At 35.1% G+C, this 25,132-nt stretch overlaps 1 long non-coding RNA gene and 2 pseudogenes across 1 annotated transcript in view; 1 reads left to right on the top strand and 2 right to left on the bottom strand.

Moving 5' to 3' along the window:
- LOC144301581 (uncharacterized) overlaps positions 1-16,346 on the bottom strand; it is a 33,176-nt gene extending 16,830 nt beyond the window's left edge. The window contains exon 1 of the long non-coding RNA XR_013368343.1: positions 16,248-16,346. This is a non-coding gene — a long non-coding RNA (uncharacterized LOC144301581). The remainder of the gene's footprint in view (positions 1-16,247) is intronic.
- Positions 7,623-9,256, bottom strand: LOC144301799 (mothers against decapentaplegic homolog 2 pseudogene; annotated as a pseudogene).
- Positions 16,347-17,308: 962 nt separating the features above from the next.
- LOC144301580 (large ribosomal subunit protein uL24 pseudogene) lies at positions 17,309-17,735 on the top strand (annotated as a pseudogene).
- The last annotated feature ends 7,397 nt before the right edge of the window (positions 17,736-25,132 follow it).

Here is a 25,132-nt window from a genome sequence, read left to right as displayed (position 1 = left end):
TAATTGAAAATATACCACATCTTTATATAAATGAGCTTAAGGCATTCAGAAGTATTGTTAAAAACAAACTATAGATTATTTTTTTGGAATAATTTGCTAATAATTCATTAAACACATACCTAATTAACAAATATATTCCTCCTAAGAAAACATTTCACCCATTATCTGCTTTAGAATATAAAAGACATTAGAAACATTAGCTTTTCAAATATAAAAAGAAAATGATCATATATATATATATATATACTTTTTTTTTTTAAGATTTTATTCATTTACTCATGAGAGACACAGAGAGAAAGAGAGGCAGAGACAGGCAGAAGGAGAAGGCTGCCCAATCACCAATATTAAATGAAATAGTAATAATTGAAACTTAATCTACTGATACCCGTATGGGCTAATTGTTGTTTAAGGAAGAAAAAATATATTTTATATATATATATATATATATATAAAATATATTTTTTTAATAACTTGGCAAGAAATCAGGAAATTTAGTAATATTTGTCACTTGTCTCATCTGGATTAATTCACTTTAAAAATGGAAAATTAAAATTTTGGTGATATGGTAAATATATATTAAGATTTATAAAACCAATGAAGATGTTTTCCTAAAGAAAAAACTAGGGCAGCCCGGGTGGCTCAGCAGTTTAGCGCTGCCTTCAGCCCAGGGCGTGATTCTGGAGACCCAGGATCGAGTCCCACATCAGGCTCCCTACATGGAGCTTGTTTCTTCCTCTGCCTGTGTCTCTGCCTCTCTCTCTCTCTCTCTCTCTCTCTCTCTCTGTGTCTCTCATGAATAAATAAGTAAAATATTTAAATAAAAAGAAAAGAAAAAGAAAAGGCTAATAAGCATTATCATTAAAAGACAAAATTATGCAAATGTTTTTTTCAAAATAAATAAAAGTAAACCATACATAAGACACTCTTATAAATAAGATTTCAGGAGGCATCATTAGATTTCTAAGTACTGAATTTATTCCTCATGTAAAGACTATCAAGCATTTTAAGGATATTAATAGATGGGAGAGAAGATTCAGTGCACCTATCATGCACAAATAGATTACAGATTAAATCAATATATCATTTTATATGAATAAAAAATGAGTTTCTGAGAATGTTCAGAAGTTGGACAGAAAATAACTCTCATAGTTGAAGATACTAATGTTTGGCTCATTACCATAGGAAAAGATCCAGAAAAATACATTTCCTCAGATCTGTGGCTGGCAGGTTCTAGAATAGAAACTTCATCACATCAACAGGAAAGGAGATTCTAGAACATACTACCATGAATTGAAAATGCAATCCCTTCATTTAGAGAGTAAATGGAGGAGACTGATGGGTACAGGCTCTATGGCAGTTGGCCAAAGTCAATCAAAAGTCACTTAAGATTTTAACAGTGACTAACTGTGTATACATTTCTTTAGTACTGGCTATATTAAAGTCCTACTTAAAGGATTTTATTTCTGTCAAAGAATTAAGACAAGAGCTAATATTTATGCAGTGCTTAATCTTCTTTAAGAACTGTTCTAAGTGCCTTATTTTTTTTAAGATTTTATTTATTTATCCATGAGAGACACACAGAGAGAGAGAGGCAGAGACATAGACAGAGAAACAGGCTCCATGCAGGGAGCCTGATGTGGGGCCAAAGGCAGATGCTTAACCTCTGAGCCACCCAGGCATCCTTCTTCTCGGTGCTTTAAAACATTAAATTATGTAATCTTCACAAGATTTTGTCAGCTTCTCTATAAGCCCAGACCCACACCAACTGCCTTAGAAACTTGTTCTTAACTACTACTCCACTCCAAAACCAAATTTTAAAGAGATAAATATTTAATTATACAAAGTTTCAGAGTCACCAAAGCCATCCTCACTTCTCACACGAACTACAAGTCTGGGGGTACCCAAAACCACCTTCCAGTTTGATAATTTACTCAAGATTCACAGAACTCACTAAAAGCTATTATATTCACAGGAACTAATAGAGTGAAAAGATACAGATTATAATCAGCCATAGGAAGAGGTTCATGAGATAGAGTCTAGGACATTTCCAAGTTTAAAACTTCTAATAGTTCTCTTCCAGTGGAGCTGTGAACAATGGTAACAGTTCCCAGGATTCAGGTTTAACAATATACATGGAATATGTCAACAAGGAAAGTTATCCAAGTCCTGGTATCCAGAGTTGTTTTGTTTTAGTTTGGTTTTAGATTTTTATTTATTTGAAAGAGATAGAGTCTGAGAGGAGGGGCTGAGGGGCACAGAGGGAGAAGCAGACTCTGGTCTAGCAGGGAGCTTGATGCAGGGCTTGATTCCAGACAGGACCCTGAGATCATGACCTGGGCCGAAGGCTGACACATAACCAATTGCACCACCCAGGTGCCCCATGGTATCCAGAATTTAATTGGATTTTGGTCATATAGATATGCCTGAGTGCCCATATGGCTGACCTAAGTCTAGCCTCTCCAGAGGTCCAAAGCTCCCACAATAAATATCAGTATACACTATCAGACATGTCCCCAGGCCCCCAGGCCATGTCCCCAGGCCCCCAGGCCGATAAGGACATTTTATCAGGCAAGATATCCCAAATATTTAGAGATTACCCTCTAGAAAATGAGGACAAAAGTTCACCTCTCTTTGGGTAAGGTTAATTTTTAACACTCGTCCACCGCTACAGTTCATCTTGGTTGAGCTCTTCATGATCATACAAGATACAGAAGGATAATATGTTTTCAGAGTTTAAAGGAAATAATAGAACTAAATGATAGAAACACAAATATTATATCTAGTTGCACATTCCATCTTAGCCAAATACACTACTTCTTTAAACTGCAAAATTAAAATCCTTTTCAAATTATTGCTGTATGATTTTGGAAATATGCTGCATATTTTCCTGTGCTTGAAAATGGAAAATATCTTTGGAAAGGAAATACATACTCAAAATGATTGTTATAATTTGTCCCCCTTCTGTCATATATGCAAGAGACTTCTAAGAAAGATACAACCTAAAATATAGTAACAAACAAGCATACTGCAATTTCATGTCTTAGGAAATTATCATTTTCCTAAATTATGAATAACATTTTTATTAACAAAACATTCAGGGAAGTTGCAGAGGACAAGTATACACCCTTGCTTTGTAGTCAACATAAAGTACAAGAATGACAAAGTAGAAAAAGCACAGTACAGATTAGCTAGATTGTGAAGGCACTATTTGTGATACATTATATAAATATGTTCCCTAGCTTTATAAGTTGAAATTAAAAAGTAAATCCTTTAAGTAAACTTACTGTTCCAAACTAACCATGGTAAACTCCATGTATCAGTGGAGAAATAGGCTTATTTGGATTACGTTATAAATGTGCATAAATCATATATTTTGCTTGTTCTGGATACTGTACAGAATGTGGTAATGTGGAATTTCCTTTCAATATTTGGAGTACAGCTATTAGGATATAGTAGCTACTAGCTAGCCTTCTGATGTCTTGCACTGAAAATAAAATGCATCATTTTGGACATTCATTTTCAATTTCATCTGCCAAGTAGAATGGTATCATGTACAAGATCTGACCAATAGAGTGGTCTGACCAAACACACAAATCAGATTATACTCTTACTACCACTAAAATTTCAAACCATCAACAGAATGATAATATATCATTCAAAGGTTTCCAATTTTTTACAGTTTCTAAGGCACACAGGAGAATTTCTTTTAGCAAGCTAATGCAACTAATTGGATATTTTATTTAACTCTAGTTTCATTAAGGTCATGTTTATAATGTTATTAATCAACTTCCTCATTTTTTATTAACAGATTAATGGTAAATAACACATTTTAGATTGTTTTGTGCATTGAACCTCTATTAAAAATATATTTATATTTCAGAGGTGTCTCATATAAAGTCTCAGAGGGGCAATTATTACCTCGATTTCTTAATATATTCCAATTCTTTGGCTAAACTTTAAAACTATAATTTCTGATTACTAAGCCAAAATCATATATTTTTAGAGGTATTGTATTGAAAATTTATCTCTTAAACCACATGGTGGTACTGGGGATGGGAGTGAGAGAATCACTCTTTTTCAAAGATATTTTTAGCTCCTGATTAAAATAAATGGTCATACAAAAGATGGTGAATGAATAGATTTTGAATAAAATTAGATATATGTTATAAGACTTCAATACAAGATATCTATGAGCTGCCTCAGGCTTGGGCAAATTGTTAAACATTTCTCATGATAACTAATCTAATAACCACCCAATAACAGAATGAAAAATTTAATAACAATCTATTAGTTCCTCTACTTTCACAACATTGATTCTGCTCACAGCTATCAAAGGGCAACTATCAGATATGTGTATCATTCACCACTTTCTTAAGATTACAGGAAATAGGAACTATAGGCCAAAAATAAAATGTAGGCCACAGTTGATGCTTCTAAATGTGTCTCACTTTAAATACCAAACAGGTACATAATTCTAAAACTATGAGAAGGAATTTGATTTAAGAGAAAATAATATATTTGTCATCTTACAGATTTTTATTTTTATTTTTTAGATGGAAAGATTGCAAATGTATTAATTTGTATAAACTCTCTACAGGCAAAGTCAGGCAGACTTCAATAGCAGGGAAAATTCTTATTGGCAGTAAGTAATCAGTAAGACAGCCAGATGGAATGCCTTATTTTCTAATTTCTAATTCGAATTTTTATTTGTTTTCTAATATATCAATTTATTTGCATTATTATTTTTTACAAGTGTGACCACTTAACACAGTAAATAGATTACAGTGTTTTTGTTTTGCTTGAAGACTGATAGAATTCTCTTGTTGGAAGATTTTATTTTATTTATTTTATTTTATTTTATTATTTTATTTTATTTTGTTATTTTGTTATTTTATTTTATTTTATTTTGTTTTATTATTTTATTTTTATCTGCCCCCTCCAAAAAAAGACTTTATTTTTGGTAAAAGGTGTGCCCAAGATTGCGAAGCTGACACCGATGCAAACACACGAGGGTTTATTTAAAAGCTGGGGAGGATCCCTGGGTGGCGCAGCAGTTTAGCGCCTGCCTTTGGCCCAGGGCGCGATCCTGTAGACCCAGGATTGAATCCCACATCAGGCTCCCTGCATGGAGCCTGCTTCTCCCTCTGCCTGTGTCTCTGCCTCTCTCTCTCTCACTGTGTGCCTATCATAAATAAGTAAAATAAGAATTAAAAAAAAAAAAATAAAAGCTGGGGATCCCTGGGTGGTGCAGCGGTTTGGCACCTGCCTTTGGCCCAGGGTGTGATCCTGGAGACCCGGGATCGAATCCCACGTCGGGCTCCCGGTGCATGGAGCCTGCTTCTCCCTCTGCCTGTGTCTCTGCCTCTCTCTCTCTCTCTGTGACTATCATAAATAAATAAAAATTAAAAAATAAATAAATAAAAGCTGGAACTTGGGTCCAAGTGTACCCGACACAGCGGAGCAGGGACTTGGGCCCCGAGGCTAAGAGGCAGCAGCTTTATAGGGGCCCGTGGCCAATGGGATTGTAACATACGCAGAAAGTTGCACAGTCACGTCGGTCCACACGCAGGTGGCCGATAGAATCACAATTTACCCTATAGTGACCATTTGAACTGGCCTATCACTCTGCTCGGAATTGGCGCGCAGTTGTGGCGGGCACAGTTACATTCTTATGATCCGATTTCCCATAAGGGTGTGCCCAGCGGCCTGACTAGGCTGGGGCAGCGCCTTAAGCAATAAGCAGGTCATGTGGGGGTCATACAGGAGGTGGCCGGTGCCGCACAAAATGGAGTTAGTCCTGCTCTGCTTGTCCAGGGCCAGGGGATTTTTGTTAAATTTCCTGGGTCCCATGAAGGCAGAAAAAAAAATGTTTTGCTACAAGGAAAATCTGTTTCTAAATGATAACATTAAAGTCTTGATATATATTCTATATCAAAAAAAGACAAAAATAATGGATAAGTGGAAATAACAGATAACTGTAACTTTATGAAGTCATTATTAAATCAAGAAACGCACATACATACCAAATTTATGCAAATTAATAATGTATATAAACAGCCAAATACTGCAATACTGAGTCATGATATATTACCTGTACACATAACTATGACTGTTATTAATAAACCTTTGGGACACTCAGTTTTATGCCTGTTGTGCCCCAGATCGTGAATCTGAGAAACTGTTGTGCCCAAGATTGCGAATCCGAGAAACCACCGAGGAGCCCACACCGATGCAAGTACACGAGGGTTGATTTACAACCTCAAGCTTGGGTCCAAGTGTACCGGACACAGCGGAGCAGGGACTTGGACCCCGAGGTGGGTTTCAGCTTAGTTTTAAGGGCTGGTCTAGGGGACCTCCAGAAGGGGTGGAGGAATTTCTCAAGTTCTGTTTACATTCTGATATGGGGCTTTCAAGGGCATTGAGCTCTGTTCTCATTCTGATATGGGGCTTAACTGAAGTAAGGTAAAGTTCAGCTCTTATTCACAGGGGCCTGAGATGGCTGTACTTGTGCTAACGCTGAACTTAAGGTGAAATGACCTTAATTTTCTCAGCCTCCACAAAACCACCAAGGAGCCACACTGATGCAAGTACATGAGGGTTTATTAACAAGCTCGAGCTTGGATCCACGTATACCCAACACAGCATCAGGGACTTGGACCCCAAGGTGGGTTTCAGCTGGGTTTTCATGGGCTGGTCTAGGGGACCTCCAGAAGGGGTGGAGGAATTTCTCAAGTCTGTTTACATTCTGATATGGGGCTTTTAAGCACGGGGGGTGGGGAGGGGAGCTGAGATGTCTGTACTTGTGCTAATGCTGAACTTGAGGTGAAATGGCCTTAATTTTCTCAGCGTCCACAATGCCCAAGAAGACATCAGCGTGTCTTTAAAATCTCCTCTTCTTCCTGTACAGGAAAGTATTTCCAGAAATGAAATTTCCCATTTAATATTCAAACGCAGAAAACCTATTCTACAAGGTGCTTCAATTGGTGGGACTTTAAGTGCTTTTTCCTCTTTTAAGTTTTTAGACAGTAAACAGCCCATGGGGCTATGACAAACACTATGACAAAAGACAAAAGAGTTGTTACATTTCGCCTTTTGATGGGACTTGATTGGCAATAAAGCTTGATGACATGCTTAAGCAACACACCTGAAGGTGAGTCAGGGACAGATGAGGCTAGGCAGGGCTAGGTAGGCAGCCAGGGAAGCAGGCTCACAAAAATCCCCAAAATGCTGAGGTGTAAGGAAACCAGAGATAAGAGAACAAGCCACACCACACTGCCCTAAGGTGTGGGTGAGGAGGGTGTCTTGTTCTAACACCTACTGTAACCAAAAAAATCATCAGACTCTAAAAAGGAAGTAAGCCATTAACGATGTTATCACTAGTCCTTACTCAATGGTGATATCAATGGATAGTTTAAAAGGATTTAGGTTCCCTGATCAGGCTTTCAGTAAAAGACCAACCCTACAAGCCCTCAGTGGCAACATTGTTGGGACCCCTCTCACTCCTAAGAGCTTTCCCTGTATCTTTACTTAATAAGCTTCTATCCTTTACTCACGCTCCTGTGTCCTCAAGATTCATTCTTTGACTCTGTGAGACAAGAACCAAGTTCTCTGTAACAAAGGGATCATATGTGAGTTAATACTTTGTCCAACCACTGTAGAGGTCCATTCAGATGAAGTTCAATCCTGTTGGTGCTGCATGGCTATGAATGAATGAATACACAGTGGGGGTCTCAAAGCCTCTAGGGCTAAGGGCAAGCTCTTGCCCTTGCAGGCTGCATTTATTCAGTTCTCACGCAAAAGCTGACAAAGCACACCCTCTGTTTTTCATCTCAATCTACTTTAGAGGTTGTTTACATATTATCTGAGGCTAGGCCGCCCTTTCTCAAGGGACAAAAGGAGGAATCCATACTGTTTTCAGCTTGACCTTGCATAAGATAAAGTCTCCATCTGAACCATCACATTCATGGCATCTTTGTAGAGGACAGTTCCTTCTGGAAACCTTCTTATGCAGTCATTCCCCAACACAATCTGGTGAGTGTTCGTTACCATGTGCCTTCTGTATTCTGCTTCCTAGTATTTCACAAAACTCATGCACATCCTAGTTGATACACAGCTTCAAAACTCTGATTAGCACACTGCGAGAAGAGCAGCAAATTCCTGGTTAGTGAAGATCTTCAGACTGCAGCCTGGTGGAATTTTACACTCTGTTGCAGGGTGCTAGCTCTATCTCTGATTATACTTGGGGCTCTGCAAAAGACTACAGTATCACTTTAGGCACTCGGTGAAAACTTCCCCACCTATCTAATATAAGCATACTCCTCTTCCTATATGTCTTCTTGTCATTTCTACAGTCACATTTTGGTTGATATTAGAGAATAACCCTATGCAGAACCTTTCTGGGTTTGATGGATCTGTGAAGCCATCTACAGAGTGAGAGCAGTGATGCCTGAAAATTCTCTCCAACCCTCCAGTTTAATTCATAATATGCTACTGAACACCTAAATGAGTAACTGGCTGCAAATTCAAACTATGGTTAACACAGAAAAAGTAGTAGGAGATAGTTCTGCTGGAGATCCTATATCCGTTCATCTGTTGATCATGTTTTTCCATTTTCCATGATACATCCAGGAGATGGAGTTTCTGGGGTGTAATTACTCTGTGGCTCAGTTCTCACTGGGAAATTAGTATTTCCAGGAATGGAGCAGGTATAATCATCTAGAGGTGACAGTTTTATTAGGATTTCAATACTGGAAGCAAAACTTGTGTCTCAAATCTCTGGTAATAGTAAAGTGTAAACATACTTCAGATCTTTTTAAAGATTAAAAGCACATTCACAGTTTACAATTGCTTTGATTTCGCGATGCCTGTGAAGATCAGGCCAGTACCATGGTCAGCAACACATAAATGTGGCTGTCCTTTTCAATGGGATATTTGAAGACAACCATCAAGAGACCTGGTTTGTTCAAAGAAGCTGTGAAGGCCTGTCTTATCCCACTGTTCTATCATAATGGGTCTCCTCAGTTTCTGAATTTCAGAGCAAGTGCTTGGTATGGTAAGACATTTAGTATTACAATTTTGAGTGATGATGGCCTTCTCAAGCTTATCTAATTGTCCTGTTTTCTTTAGTTTCTCTGACAGACATTTAACTGCTTTCTCAAACTACTTTTTTTTTTTTTTCTGCTCTCCTACCTGCTCATCCAGAGGCAGCACATGATTTCTTCTATCCCAGCAGTTTCTTCACAACTGGTGGAGTGAATGGCAAATGGACATGTTTTTACTAAAGGCAGCAATCCACACTAAGGAAATATCCTTCTTTATCTAACCTAAAGTGCTGCTGACCATCTGTCCTTCAATGCCTCGGCCCAAGGTCCTTCCATGGTCTCTTGTCTGCACTATAGATAGAGGCCTGTTGAGGGCCGCTGCCCTGGTCCACCTTTTGTAGTCAAGCCAGGAGTGGACACTTGCTCACCTGTTGAGGAGATTTGGGGGCAGCCCCATGGAGTGCCCTGAGGACCCGACAAACCCAAACCCTGAGCAAAAGAAAGTTTCACAGAGGCTCTAGTGCAAAATTTATTTTTTAAAATGTCAGACATTAGACAATCATTTGTAAATATTATAAAACATAAACTTTTTTTGAAGTACACAATCAATAAATCACCATTTTGTCACATAAATAAATCTAAGAACTTTTGTAAAATCAACTCTATACTACTCTGATTTGAATTCAAATTTTTTAAAAATTCTAATTTCATTAAAAATCTAATTATAGTATAATAATCACAGCAGAATCCAACTTGTCCCTATGCCATCACATATACAAAATCTCCCACATTATAACTCAAATCAGTATGTCCATATCTGAAGTCATTTATCCTCCAGCCCAAATTTGCCAGTGCTGGTGCTTTTTCCTTTTACTTTGTCTAAATGAATGATTATCAACAGCAACTACCCTAACGCCTAGCCCAGAAGCCTATTCAGTGCCCCATTTCCTACCTCGTGCCAATATCTTACAAACTACATGTGCATTCTAGTTTCCAAATGCTCCCTAATTTTTCTCTTGCTACTTGCCACTAATTTCATCTTGCTATCATTAATTCTCTGAATTTCTGCAAGTTATCACTATTGCCTGACAAGTCATTCTCCACACTTCATTCAAATTATAATTCCCCTTCCTTGAAAATATTCAGCTATGCCATGCTTACTAAATTACCACGTGTCTCTTATTTGTTCCATGTCATGTAATTGACCACAGAACACTGAAAAACATTGTGATTACATATTTGTTTTCTCTGTGTTTAGGTATTTTTAAAATATTTTTTAGTTTATTCATTTTAGAGAGAAAGAGCGAGAGCATAGCAGAGGGGTCAGAGGGAGAGAGGGAAGCAGACATTCCCAGTGAGCAGGGAGCCTGATGTAGGACTGGAGCCCAGGACCCCAGGATCATGACCTGAGCTGAAGGTACACCAGATACTAAAGTGACTGAGCCAACTAGGCACCCCTGTGTTTAGGTATTTAAGAACATCATCCCTCCAGATAGACTACCTTCTCAAGGTAGATGACTTTAAAAGCATCCTGAATATTTTCCTATGCCTAAACACTGGAAAATATCTTTGGTAAAATAGATAAATTACATAATACTCTCTACATTTACTAGCTGTGTAGTCTTGGCCAAGTTACGTAAATAGTGTACCTCAGTTTTCTCATTTATTAAATGGAGATAGTAATATCACATAGGATTGCTATAAAGATTTCATACATTTATATGTTAAAGAACATAGAGCAGTGCCAGGAGCATGTTAAGCACTACATAAATATTAGCTCTAATTTTATAAATAGTGTAAGAAAACAAGAAATATTTCTTACCATTATCTAGGAAAGTAGTTATTAAAGTTGATGCTAAAATACTGTATATTAACAGATATATACACAATAAGTGAATTCATAAAGAAACTCAAAATGATTATTAAATGAATCAAATATATTACCCATCCTCCCAAACCTGGAAGATATGGTAAAATTCTACATGCAGAGGCATTATAAAAAAAATTAAATACCTAATGTCAGTAATATTACATGTTATAAATATATTAAACTAAATAAATCTTTATCAGTTCCGTCATCTTGTTCAGAAAATAAACATAATCAGTTTCGTTTCTACCATTTTTATAATTGATTGTATTCTTATTCAAGATAACCAAAATATCATGCCATTCTATAACTAAAGGCATTAGGTTTCAAGACATAGATTTTTATCAATGACCATTAAGATAGTAGAGTTGAATTCTCTCTCATTCTTTATTTTACAAGGCATCACCCTATATTACTTTAGGATTATAATGGCCTTTGTACATAACTGAGCTACACATATTAATGCTACAGTTTTTTTAGTGGTGCTAACGGAAGTCCTTTTATAAGTACAAACTCCACTGTGAAATTATCATTCAGATACAGACTAAAGTGTGTGAAATAAAAGATTAGACTATTAGCCTTCAAATATTTTTGTGAATTTCTTTTACCAGTCTCTTCTCAAAACATTATCCTAAAGCATCTTCTCTGGAAGAATGCAAGTTTTTATTATAGTAATTTGGAGTAAATATTTTGGAATGTGAGGCTCTCTCTGTAAAAGGCTGACCCAACAGTGTGGTTCTAGGCAGCCAGAGAGCAACAGAAGATGTCAGTATACAATAACACTTAAGAATTCTCATTTAGAGTTTTTTGTGTGTGTGTTTTTACAATAAATGAGCCATACTTCTTGTAACCCCAATACTCTGCTGTCCAATATCTTTTCACCTAAAGACGTCACCTTGTGGAAGCTCGTTCTGGAATCTCTTTCCTACTGCTAAAACAACCCCAGGAGTTCCCATTCCCATTGCTTACTTGGGGAAAATAGACCTGCATTTCCCGACAGAATTTTGAATATACTTTCCATAGAAACTAGGTTATGAGTTGTGGTTAATAACAATAGAAATGTTGCAGTCAATATATTTTTCTATGACATTATGGTAAATAGTATTTGTGAACTTGCTTCAACAATTAATCACCTTGTAAGGTATTGTTTATAAGAGGAATTTTAAAAAAACTGCATTTCAAAGTGCTAAACTTCTTTGCAGGCAGCTTTTGGAACATAACAAAAATGTTAGTGGGGGAATAGGCTAAATTTATATCCATCAATGAGAATATTCTACCATAATGTTGACCACAATATAATAAAGTATTTGTTAGCTTTAACTGCACTGAATTCAGTGACTGAGAAAATTGAGTCTGAGTGTTTACAGCTACTTTTAATTTCTCATTAGTGCTTGTTTTAAAAACACAGGAACAGTGAAATACAGTGAAATACATCAAATATACTTGGCTAAAATCTTGAAGGGGGAAATTGAAACATCAAAATAATTCAACTGAAAAAAATTTTAATTATAGATAGATTTAATTTACTGAAAATATCACTAATGAGTAACAGACCACTAAAAGTTAACTATTGGGTGGTAGTAGAGAGGGGAATGAGTCAATATGTAAACTATTAAAGGATGAAGAAATTTAGCATTTTTCTTATCAGCAAGCACATATATATATATTAAAAACACTATTTTAAAAATCTGGCAAGAAAAAACATTTATTAAAGGATATTCACTCGAGTTCTTTCCATCATCCAAGAACCATGCTACAATTACTTTATTACAACATCTCAGGTTTTGAAATTTTATTAAGAATGAAAGAAATATATTGGAATTATTGGCCAGAACTTGGCAACAGTTATTTCTATATCACCAACTCCTCCTCATCAATCAAGAAATTGTCAGTTTCCCCATGGAGTATATGAAGTTCAGATTGCCTAAATGTCAGTGTAAAAAAGACTTACTCTCTTTGAGATGATGAGCATGTACTTTCACTCTTGCTCATCATTTTCAACCATTTGACCATATTTTGGTCTTTTCTTTCTGGAAATCTGTGCACATATGAAGTAACAATAAAGGACAAAAAATGCCAGAACTTTCTTTATATTCCAGAGATATGAAATCCCCAAAATGCTGCAAGCAGTAAGCATCTTAAAATAAACTCCAACATTCACTCATTGTAATAATTCAAATAATTTTCTTGAATTGTCCTGATAGTTTCCACGCAAATAATTTAACCTTTCAAGAACATTACTATAGACAAAAGATGGCTGCTTGCATTAATATGTAGTATATTCCTTGCTTTACAAGTTTTCCTAAATAACAAGCCTAAGATTATCATTATCACTTAACCAATATGTTACTTATCTGATACTTTTGTCCCGATTCTAGAATAATAAAAACAATTTTTATATTTTGTCATTAGGTTTCCTTGGACTCACTGATTTTTTTTTAAATAAAAGTGCTAGCATTTTAATATATTGTGTATGCTGCATTTGTTCTTTGAAAATTCATGGATCATTAACATTTTATTTTTTATATCACAGGAAACTTTACAGTGTACAATAATTTTGAGGAAGATTTATTTGACTAATTACTTAACTATCATAAAACCCACTATAAAATTTCATACAAGCGTGTGAAATTCCACACTGATCATTTTATTAAAAATATAAACCTATACATGAAAGTATAAATGTATGCATACCTATACTTATATATACTTAAAATGTGGGACTTAATTTATTATATTGTATAGGTAAGGAATCCATATTTAATACATTTGTATGCATATGGAAAGTAGGAGAAGGTGTTTTTTTCATGATATTTCGTACAAGAGCACAAAGTGTTGTGTTTGTTTAGCACCTGCTGTGCTGCCACATGCCAATTCAGACTCTCCTTCCTTTTCACTTGTACAAACATCAAACAGAAGAGACATTGAGTAGGATTATTTTATTTGAAATATAGTTCCTTATTACTAAGTACCACTGTAAGTCATTATGAAAACCTATTCATCTTTTAAGTTTTAGTTCATCTCCCACTTTCTTAATGGAGCACTCTCAGATACTGATAAGCCTTACTGAGGCTACTTTTCTCAGAAATGCACTGCTTTTAAGAATCAATAAGCCTGTCAAATGTCTCAATCCTTAAGTATCTTTTTTGATTGTTTAATTCCAATAAACCAACTGCTTGGTGGTGCTGTATCCCCATATGTATTCTTTTTACTTGGTATTTTGAAGAATTTATCTGAAGTATTTCTTGAATAGTTCATATATAATTTTCCCCCACTTCATTTGAGCTATAATTGCCATATATTTTATAAGTGATGTACAACTTGTTAATTTGATACCCTTATATAATTGCAGAATGATTATTCTCTTACCTTTACCTCCATCTCATCACAAAATTACCATTTCTTTTTTGTGGTAAGAACATTTAAGGTCTACTCTCTCAGCAACTTTCAAGTATGTAACCTAATAATATTAATTATAGTCACAGTCAATTCAATACTGTGAATTACATCCCCAGAACTTATTCTTTTATAACTGGGAGTCTGTACCCTTTGACCAACATCTCCCCACTTCTTCAATCATGCTCCTCCAGCCCCTGATAACCACCATTCTATTCTATTTCCATGAGTTTAACTCTTAAGATCACACAAAAGTAATATCATATAATAGTTGTTTTTCTCTGCCTAATTTATTTCATTTTGCATAATGTTCTCAAGTACCATCCATGTTCTTGCAAATGGTAGAATTTCCTTTTTTCTCATGACTGAATAATAGTCCATTTTGTGTGTCTTTATTCATTCATCTATTGATGAACACTTATTTCCTTATGTTGGAGATAATGAATAATGGTGAACTATTTGGACAAGAAAGCCAAGAATATTAAATAGGGAAAGGACAGTCTCATCAAATGGTGTTTGGAAAACTGGATATCCACTTATAGAAAAGTGATTTTGGACTCCTATTTTATATCACTCAGAAAATTAATCCAAAATGGGTTAAACACTTAAACATAAAACCTGAAAACATATAATTCCTAGAGGGGAAAAAAATGGAAAAATCTCCTTTACATTGGTCTTTGCAATATTTTTTTTTCACATGACACCAAAAGTACAAACAACAAGAGCAAAAATCAATATGCAGGACACATCAAACTAAAATACTTCTACATAGCAAAAGAAACAAAATAGGGATCCCTGGGTGGCGCAGCGGTTTGGCGCCTGCCTTTGGCTCAGGGCGCGATCCTGGAGACCCGGGATCGAATCCCACATCGGGCTCCTGGTGCATGGAGCCTGCTTCTCCCTCTATCTGTGTCTCTGCCTCTCTCTCTCTCTCTCTCTCTCTCTCTCTGTGACTATCATAAATAAATAAAAATTAAAAAAAAGAAACAAAATAAAAAGAAAACTATGAAATAGAAATATTTGGAAATCAAATATCTAATAAAGGATTAATATCCAAAATATATAATGAATTCATACAAGTCAATAAAAAAAAAAACCAGTCTGATTTAAAAATGGGCAGAGGAACTGAATAGATGCTCAGTATGACTAATGACCAGGGAAATGCAAATCAAAACCACAATGAGACATTACCTCAAACCTATTGAGATTATTGTCATCAAAAGGCAAGAGATAACAAACATTGGTGAAAATATGGAGAAAAGGGAAGCCTTCATATATATTTTGGAAGGGACAGTGACTCAGAAAGGTGACCCAATTGCAGGAAATCATTCTGGGTTAAGAAAATTTGAAGAAACAGGTCATATTTAGTCTGAAAAGAAGACCTAGAGGGCAATTTGATCACTGCATTGGTATCACTTAAGATGTTCTACATGAATAGGAGTCCAGGTTTATTTTGTGTTATTCCAGAAAGTAATAGATGAACTATTAATATCAATATACAATTGCATTTTAGAGGAAGGAGAAAATAGCCTATTGTCTAAGATTTAATTAGGTCACTGGACATCCTAGAAATTGAACAGTGAACCAAATGAGAAAATGTATCATGAAGGGATAGGCTAAAGACATAAGAAAAGATAATCATTAGTCAATAAATTTGAGTAAATTCATCAATATTCCAGGAAATATCAAGCACCAATAGTGCAAGAATATAAGATTTTTCTATTTTTGCCCTCTAATTTACCACTGCCTCTCTCAGGCATACTTAATCCCTCTCCACAGTCCTTCAGAATAATGAGATTTAAGAGCTTAGTGGGGAACAACAGGAAACCAAGTAAGTCCTGCTATCAACAAGGCACATGGCCCATCAGTTGCTTATCCTTTTCAAGTGGCTCAGAAGCACAGTTCAGATATGAAGCCACATTTTATGAATTCCTGAGACTTACCTCATCTCCACAGGGCATGCAGTTGTCAGTGTTCCTGAAAAGGCCTGTTATAAGGTGAGATTTGAAAAGTGGCTGGGCTGAAATCAATGTTGGCCTATGGAAAAATAAATACCATAATTAACATTAACATTAAAATCTTGTACATAAAATTATAAGAACTACTGTTCTTAAGTTACAACCACTTAGAGTTTATTTCAGTTGTAGAAAATCTAATATTTTAGGAATAAATGAATTTAGGTTCTTAGGGAAATAGTTAATAAATAAAAAGATGAACAAGAAACTACCTGGAAATGAAATGGAAAACAAAACAAAACAAAACAACAGTGTCAGCATAGTCTCATTATAGCAAGGTTTCACAGGTGAACTATTCCAGATAGAAGATAAAACATAATAGATTAGTCATGCAAATGACTATTATTAATGTGAATTATTAATAAAACACATTTTAGCATATACATACACAAATATCAAGGTAATTTATATTAAGGTAACTTAGGCAGCCTCCCTTTAGCACTTCAACAAAGTAATAAATCTATTATATATCCAATATTTCTCTCTGTTTTTCTCTCCATCATTCTGTCTCTCTTTCTCTCTAAGTAATACAATTGACTGCTTTGGTTGAGAACTTTTAATATTTCTGTATTTAATATCTATCTTATTTTGGTAAATAATTTCTTCTAATTAAATCAACATGCTTGTGTACTGCTATCTTCTTGTTAAACAATTCTTGCGGTTTTAAGATATATGGATTGCAATCAAACATACAAAAAGAAAAAAAAAACGCTCAGTGCAATTAATTATTACCACTCCTTTGAGTGGCAAATATTAAAAAGATGGACCATACCAAGTGTTGGAGGAAATGTAGAAGAACAAAATTTTTGGTACTTCGAAAAGTTTTTAAAACTTAAATGACTTGATAGAGACTCAACAATAAAGAAAGAGAGTAAAAAGAAAATAGGAAATATAAGAGGGGATAGATATTATCATAGACCTTAAAGATATTAAAAGAATAAAGCAAGCTCTTCCCTTTTGCAGCCATCGCTGAAGAACCAGTGGCCAAAATGATGTTTAATCCCTTTGTCACTTCTGACAGCACGAACTGTAAAAGATATTTAAGTCTTCCCAACATCACAGGAAGATTGTCTTCCTCTCTTTCTGAATAGCTGAGATAGAAGTACAATGTTGGATCTATGCCTATCCAAAAGGAAGATGAAGTATAGGTTGTATGAGGACACTACAAATCAGCAAACTGGTAGAGTACCCCGGGTTTATAGGAAAAAAATACATCTTCTACATTGAACAAGCACAGGAGAGACGGCAGTTGGCACAACTGCCCGCGTGGGCGTTCATCCTGGCAAGGTGGTTATCACTAGACTAAAACTGGACAAAGACCACAAAATGTTCCTTGAACATAAAGCCAAATCTTGCAAAGTAGGAAAGGAAAAGGGCAAATAGAAGGAAGAAACAATTGAGAAGATGCAGGAATAATCTTATATATGACTTTAAATAAAAAACGTAAAAAATGAAAAAAAAGGATAAAGTGAAAAATATTATAAACACCTTTTTGCAAATAAGTTCAATAACCTGACTAGGATAGATAATTCCTAGTAAACACCCAAAATTAAAGAAATAGAACGTCTGAAGAGACAGATTTTTTTTAAGTCATAAATTATTCCCACAAAGAAAATATCAGGCCCAGATGGTTAAAACTGTATCAAATTTTTAAGAAATGGAATAGATTTTCCAAAAATAGATGAGGGAGGAACAAAGTTTATCATAAGGAATATATTTGTGTCCTTTTTATTTTTTTTATTTTTTTTATTTTTTTTATTTTTTTTTAAATTTTTTATTTATTTATGATAGGCACACACAGAGAGAGAGAGAGGCAGAGACAGAGGCAGAGGGACAAGCAGGCTCCATGCACCAGGAGCCCGATGTGGGATTCGATCCCGGGTCTCCAGGATCCCGCCCTGGGCCAAAGGCAGGCGCTAAACCGCTGCACCACCCAGGGATCCCTATTTGTGTCCTTTTTATGTATAGAGAATTAAGAATAAACATCTGAAATGATGAAAATGTTTCTCCTTAAATTTTTTTCATGATTTCAGAAGTATGTGTTCTTCTAATATTCTAAGACACATTTAGAAGCATCAACTGTGACCTACATTTTACTTTGGCATGTATTTTGTGCTTACCATTAGGTTAAGGAAGTGTTGAGAGATGTACATCTGATAGTTGCCCTTTGATAAGTATGGGCAGAATGTATGTTGTGAAAAGGAAAAGGAACTAATAACTGGCTATAATGAAATATTTCATTCTATTATTGGTGGTTATTAGATTAGTTATCACGAGAGGTTTAACATTTTCTAGAAGGCTGAGGCAGCCCATAGATATCTCTTCAATGAAATCTTATAGCAAATAACTAAATTAACTTCATTCAAACTATATTTATTCAACAACTTTTGTATGACCAATTCTTATTGGGAACTGAAGATATTCAAAAAAAAAAAAAAAAAAAGAAAGAAAAAAAACACGTAGATTCATCTCCTACTCCCAGTATCACATATGTTGTTTAAAAGAGGATTAAGATATACTTTAAAAATGTCAATAAATACTATAGCATGCAACTACATGGAAAAAGCAAGCCACCTCATCTGGAAAAAACCAAGTCAATATTCAATTCATGAGCAAATCCTGATGAAAACACAATTGATTAATGATTTTGACTTTTAATAATTGTTCTAAAATATTTTTGACATTTGAAAAAATATTGAGTACCTCTCATAAACATCTTGCATAACTTTACTTAGAAAGCATTGTTAATTTCTCATGATATTAATGATCTCTGTTAGCAATGTTTTTAATGACAAAATAGTAACAAAAATGAGGAGTAACTTAGTTCCTTATTTTTAGCTTAATATTCTGATTGTTTTCAATTTTCCACTACTAGAAATAATACTATAATTTATAGGTTATGTATAAACTCTTCTGTACTTCCCATTTCTTTGTGGTTATATTCCAGAATAGGATTAGAAATATTACCAAAATTTAAAATTAGCAGGATAAAGGGTATAACACATTTGGAGGTTCTATGAATTTTGTTAAAATGATTTTTTTTTTCCTAGTAACTTAACCAATTTATAATCCCATCATCGAATTAGTTGCATTCTTACCAACATTAAGAATTTTTACTTAAAGGATGCCCGGGTGGTTCAGTGGTTAAGCGTCTGCCTTTCGGCTCAGGGTGTGATCCTGGAGTCCCGGGATCAAGTCCCACATTGGGCTGCCTGCATGGAGGCTCTGCCTCTCTCTCGATCTGTCTCTCATGAATAAAAAAATAAAAATCTTTAAAAAAAGAATTTTCACTTAAAATACTACCATATAGTTTATAGAATCTAAAAATACATACAATAAAGGCAAAATAGAATATTAATAATAAGGTAAAATTTTATTACAATAATGTGTTAACCTATCAACAACGGAGACATTACTTTAAATTTAGACCATGGAAGCTTCTGTGGAAAAGTTGAAACTTGGTAAGACTTAACAATCTCATAGGATTTTCACTGTAAAACATTAAAGAGTGAGAATATATGATTTAAAAAAAGCAGTAATTTTTAACATACTGATTAATATATAGCAAATTTTTAGAGGTATTTGAATGTAAAGGTTAATGGCACAGATTCTGGACAGAAATGCTCTCTTCAAATCCAACAGTCAGTTGAGTATCTCTTGATTTGGGCTCAGGTCATGGTCTCAGAGTTGGGTGGATCAAGCCCCGAGTTGGGCTCTACACTCAGCGTGGAGTCTGCTTGTATTTTCTTTCCCTCTCCCTCTGCTCCCCTCCTTCACCCCCACAGCTCTCTCTCTCTCTCTCTCTCTCTCTCTCTCTCTATATATATATATATATATATATATATATATCCTTCCCTAAAACAATAAACTTTAAAATGTTGAAAGTTTGGGGTGCCTGGGTGGCTCAGTCAGCTAAGCATCCAACTCTTGACTTCAGGTCAGGTCCTGATCTCAAGGTCATGATATCAGGATGGTAATACTGGGCCTTGAGTCCCACTCCTCACTTAGTGGGGAGTTTTCTGGAAATTCTCTTACTCCCTTTGTCCATTACTCCTCCCATGCCCACATGTGAGCTCTCTCTCTCGCTCTCTCTCTCTCAAATAAATAAATAAATCCTTAGAACTAAAATAAAATGTAAAAGTGTAGGGGGTGCCTGGCTGGCTCAGGTGGTAGAGCATTTGCCTCTTGATCACAGCATCACAGGGTTGTGAGTTCAAGCCCGGTGTTTGGCAGAGAGATTACTTAAAGAGGAAAAAAAAAAAAAAAACTTTAAAATGTCAAAGTTCAAACACCTTAATGAATGCTATTGATTCTGAGATGTTATTGCCGAAAACTTCTCCAAATTCTATACCTATCTGTAAAAAAGCACTTAAGAATTACTTTGATGTTCTTCAGGCACCCTCTTTTTTTTTCTCTCTTTAAACAGATCTTTTGGGCAGCCTGGGTGGTTCAGTGGTTTAGTGCCACCTTCAGCCCAGGGCATGATCCTGGAGACCCAGGATCGAGTCCCAGGTCAGGCTCTCTTCATGGAGCCTGCTTCTACCTCTGCCTGTGTCTCTGCCTCTCTCTCTCTCTGTCTCTCATGGATAAATAAATAAAATCTAAAAAAAAAAAAAAAAAAAAAAAAAAAAAAAGCTAAAAGGTCTTTCATAAAGGAGAAAAACTAAAATTACATCTTCACAAGAGTATAATGAGATAACTGAACACTCCTGAACACTCCCACCAGGGTGCTATCAGAGAAAGCGCAGAGTCTAGTCTTTGACCATTACTTAGAGATTACAAGTACAACCCTAGTGTGGTATCACTAGAGAATACACACTAAGCCAGAAAGCCAATTCCTGCCAAGTGGCAATGAAAAGATCTATTGCCTTGAGTATAGCAGAGGCCAAACAGTGAATCTAGGCATCTATGTCTACCTGGAAATATCAAAATAGTTTCACTTTCCTCCAGGTGAACTTGTGTCAAATAGCTAGCTAATACAAAAAGTTTAGAAAAGACCCAGTCTTCTGATACCCAAAATGTGCTAGATTCAGTGAGAAATAACCTGTTATATCAAGAAACAAGATCTCAAAATGAATGCAAAAGATAATCAATAGATGCCATCATCAAGATGACAATAATGGCAGAATTATGTGACCATTATTTTAAACCAGTCACAACGAAAGTGTTTCAATGAGTAATTATGAACATCTTTGAAACAAATATAAAAATAGAAAACTTCAGCAAAGAAATAAAAGGAAGTAATCAATAAGCAGGAATACAGAAAAATAGAAATCAACCAATGTGAGCAATAGAGAAAAATGAATTTTAAAAAACAGACTAGAATCCCATGCAATTACAGCAACAACAAAAAATAACATTCATGCCATTAGAGAAAAAGATAGTGGGGATAAAAATAAATGAATGTATTTGAGGAAATAATGGTTAAGAACTTCCCATTTTGACAAAAGACATAAAGCTATAGATTCAAGAAGCTATGCAGGTTGATTACATTGGACTGCTTCCATCACAGAAGGGGCAGCATCTTGTTCTTACTGAACACTTTTTTTCCCACATACAATGCTTCTACAAAACCTACTATCTGTGGATTTGCAGAATTCCTTATCCATTATTATGGTATTCCACTCAACATTGCTTCTGATCAGGAAACTGTTCAGAGAAAATGAAGTGCAGCAAGGGGCCAATGCTCATGAAACTGGTTGGTCTTATGATGTTCCCCACCATCCTGAAGCAGCTGACTCCATAGACGTGTGGAATGGCCTCTTTGGGGTTCAATTATAGTACCAGATAGACGGCAACATCTTGCAAGGCTGGGGCAAGGTTCTCCAGGAGATGGTAAATGTTCCGAATAAGCTTCTGATATACAGCACTGTTTCTCCAATATTCAAGATTCACAGGAGAAAAGGAGTAGAAATGGGAGTGGCATTACTTGTCTTACGCTAGGAATGCCCTAGGAAAAATCTTTCTTTCTGTTTTCATGACTTATACTCTGCTAGCCTAGACATCTTAGTTTCAGATGGAAGGCTAATTATAGTAGGAGACATAGTAATTCTATTGAACTGGAAGGTAAGACTGCTATCTGGTCACTTTGGGTTCCTTGTAACTCTGAATCAACAAACAAAGGAGAGAGTTACTAATGCTGGCTGGGGTGTGCGATATTGACTAACACTGGAAAAATGAACTGCAACCCCACAGTGGAGGTAACAAAGGTCATACAGAGGTACAGGAGATCCCTTAGGCTCCCCATTAGTATCACCATGTCCTGTGATGAAAGTTAATGGAAAAATAGAGTAATCCAATTTAGGCAGAACTACTTATGTCCCATACCCTTTAAGAATGAAGGTTTAGGTCATGTCACGAGGTAAAGAACCACTACTCTATAGTATATAAATATTTAGTAAAAATATATTGTTAAATTTATTGTTAGGTATTCAATTTTACTTAACATCATGACATTAAATGATGTTAATTTTACTTCATAGTTAAATATTGCAAAATTTGCTTTAAATATTGTTAAATATCATTAATTTTACTTCATAACATTTAGTAATCCTGTAATCTTACAGGACATCAAGGGAGAGTGAAAAATCACCCAAGGACTTCTCATTCATTTCTGTTGAAAGGCTTAGTGTGTTTTGCTTATACACAGGATTGTTGTATCATGTTAGGTGAAAGTATGACCTTGTTATTGTATTTATTTGTAGATTAGGTATTCTTTAAAGAAATGTATATGGGTGCCAAATTGATAAGAGATAAACTTGGAATAATTAATTTTGTGTGTCAACACGGTTACAGCATAGTACTAAGATATTTGGTCAAACAACAGTCTAAATGTTTGTATAAAGGAAGGTATTTTTAAAATTAGATTAACATTTAAATAATTAGACTTTGAGTTAAGCAGATTACTCTTCGTAATATGAGTGGTTCTCATCCAATCAATGGAAAGCCTTAGAGAAAAAAGACTAAGGTGCCCCAAGGGAGTGGGAATTCTGCCTTTAGACTGGTTTGGGATTTGAGCTGCAATATCAATTCTTCTCTGGCTCTCCAGCCTTCTGGATATGCCATTGTTTTGTTTCTCTGGAAAACCCTGACTAATACATCATACAAGTAGAATCACACAGAATTTGTTCGTTTATGATTGTCTTATTTCTCTTAGTGTAACTTTTTTAAGGTTTATCCAGTTGTAGCATGTACCAAAAATTCTTTCTTTTTAAGGCTGAATGATATCCCATTGCATGTGTATAACATATTGTATATCTATTCCAACCATCAGTGAATGAAAGCAACTTGGGGTGCTTCCATCTTTTTTGGTTAATGTGAATAATGCTGCTCTAAAGATGGGTACATAAATATCTGTTTGAATCTCTAATTTCAATTCCTTTGGGTATACTCAGATAAAGAATTGCTGAATCACATGGTATAACTTCAGTTTTAACGTTTTGAGGAATTAATTGCTATATTGTTTTCCCTAGTAATTGCACTACTTTACCTTCCTATAAACAATACACAAAACTTGCTATTTCTCCACATTCTAGTCAACACTTACTTTCTGTTTTTTGTTTTGTTTTGTGTTTTAATAATAACAATCCTAATGCATGGTAAGTGGTATCTTTTTGTGCTTTTGATTTGTGTTTCCCTAATGATTAATTATTTTGAGCATCATTTCATATGCTTTTGGCCATTTGTAGTTTTTTATTTATTTATTTATTTATTTATTTATTTATTTATTTATTTTTTAAAGATTTTATTTATTTATTCATGAGAGACAAAGAGACAGAGAGAGAGGCAGAGACACAGGCAGAGAGAGAAGCAGGCTTCATGCAGGGAACCCGATGTGGGACTTGATCCCAGGACTCCAGGAACACACCCTGGGCCAAAGGCAGGCGCTAAGCCATTGAGCCACCCAGGGATCCCCTAGTTTTTCTTTTAGAAACATCTATTTAGATGCTTAGCTCATTTTAAAATGGGGATTTGGGTTTGTTTTCTTTTTCTTTTCTTTCTTTTTTTTTTCTTTTTTCTTTGTCGTCATAAGAGTTCTTTTATATTCTAGGCATTAATCTTTATCATATATATTATTTGCAAATTTTTTTCTCTTCCATAGGTTGCCTTTTCACTCTGTTGATAATGTACAATTATGCACAAAAGTTTTTACTTTTGACATAGCCCAATTTATTTTTATTTTTGTTGCCTGTGCTTTTGGTGTCATAGCCAAGAAATCATCACCATGTCTAATGTCATGATGGTATCCTGCATATTTTCTTCTAAGAGTTTTATGGTATTAAAATCATATATCCAACAAAATGCTAGGATCTAGAATATATAAGAAACACTTCAAACTCAACAATGAAAATAAAAACTAATTAGAAAATTGGCAGAAGATGTGAAAAGACATTTAATAAAAGAATACAATAGAAAATAAGCACCTGGAAAGATGTGCAACTTTATTAACTGTTAGGGAAATGCAAATTAAACCACAATGAAATATCATCCTATGCTTATCAGAATAGCTAAAATAAAAAATAGTGAAAGCACTTAATGCAAGAGAGAATGTGGACAACTGGATCACCCATACATTTCTGGCAGGAATGTAAAATAATATAACCATTCTGGAAAAGAGTTTGGCTTTTTTTTTTTTTTTTTAAACTAAACATGCAACTATCATACAGTCCCACAGTTACACTCCTGGGCATTTATCCCAGGGAAATGAAATTCATGTTTCCATCTAAACCTGTACAAGAATATTTATTGCAGTATTATTCTTAAAAGCCAAAAGCTGGAAGCAACCCAGATGTTCTCCAAGTGGTGAATGGCTA

Source organism: Canis aureus, chromosome 30 (assembly GCF_053574225.1).
Source record: "Canis aureus isolate CA01 chromosome 30, VMU_Caureus_v.1.0, whole genome shotgun sequence".
Classification (NCBI taxonomy): domain Eukaryota; kingdom Metazoa; phylum Chordata; class Mammalia; order Carnivora; family Canidae; genus Canis; species Canis aureus.
Note: the sequence above shows the minus strand (reverse complement) of the source record. Positions and strands in the feature narration are given on the sequence as shown.